Below are 1,076 nucleotides of genomic sequence, written 5' to 3'. Positions count from 1 at the left end.
TCGAGGAGCCACAGAAAAAAGTTGAGACCCAATATAAGTTCTCCAGAATTAAAGCACACAGTCCAGGAATTGAGAGATGAATATTGGCCCACTGAAATCCTCCGAAACCAAAGGCAGCTGCCTGCTTCTACCTTAAACCACAATCAAACCCTCCTGATCATCAAACATGATAAAATAAAAATACCCTGTGCAAAGGTTAGCAACCTCAAAGGTTGAAGGTGAATAAGCTCATAAAGATGAGGAAAAATCAGTGCAAGAACACTGAAACTCAAGATGTCAGCATGCCTTCTTTCCTCCAGATGATTACATCAACTGTTCAGCCTGTTCAAGTTTTCAGAACTGGCCAGAGGCTGACATGTCTGCAATGATACAAGTAGAATTCAGAATGTGGGTAGAAACAAAGTTCACTGACTGAAAGAAGTATGTCAACATCCAATGCAAGGAGGCCAAAAATCATTGTAAAACATCGCAGGAGCTAACAGGCAATATATCCAGTATAAACAACATTACTGGTGCTCACTTTGGCAGCACATATATTAAAATTGGAATGATTCAGAGAAGATTAGCATGGCCCCTGCTCAAGGAGGACTTAAAAATTCATGAAGCATTGCATATTTGTAGAAAAAATCAATATCGTGAAAATGGCCACACTACCCAAAGTAATTTATAGATTCAATGCTGTCCCCATCAAGCTACCAATGACCTTATTCACAGAACTGGAAAAACCGACCTTAAACTTCATATAGAAGCAAAAGAGAGTGTGGATATCCAAGACAATGCTAAGCACAAAGAACAAAGCCAGAGGCATCATGCTACCCGATTTCAAACTATAATACAAAGCTACAGTAATCAAAACAGCATGGTACTGGTACTAAAACAGAGAAATAGAGTAATGGAACAGAACAGAGGTCCTGGTGGCAATGGCACTCATCTACAACCATCTCATCTTTGACAAACCTGAGAAAGACAAGCAATGGGAAAAGGATTTCTTGTTTAATAATTGTTGTTGGGAAAACAGGCTACCAGTGTCCAGAAAGCAGAAACTGGACCTCTTCCTTTCACCTTACGGTAGAATT

The 1,076-nt window shown here is 39.7% G+C and overlaps 1 non-coding gene across 1 annotated transcript; it reads left to right on the top strand.

Moving 5' to 3' along the window:
* Nucleotides 1-512: 512 nt before the first annotated feature.
* LOC141582113 (U6 spliceosomal RNA) lies at nt 513-619 on the top strand. The gene has a single exon (XR_012514944.1). It is a non-coding gene; the product is annotated as a U6 spliceosomal RNA (small nuclear RNA).
* Nucleotides 620-1,076: the final 457 nt, after the last annotated feature.

The sequence above is a fragment of the Saimiri boliviensis genome, chromosome 18, assembly GCF_048565385.1.
Source record: "Saimiri boliviensis isolate mSaiBol1 chromosome 18, mSaiBol1.pri, whole genome shotgun sequence".
NCBI lineage: Eukaryota > Metazoa > Chordata > Mammalia > Primates > Cebidae > Saimiri > Saimiri boliviensis.
The sequence above is the reverse complement of the archived record's forward strand: the minus strand, read 5'-3'. Positions and strand labels throughout refer to the sequence as shown.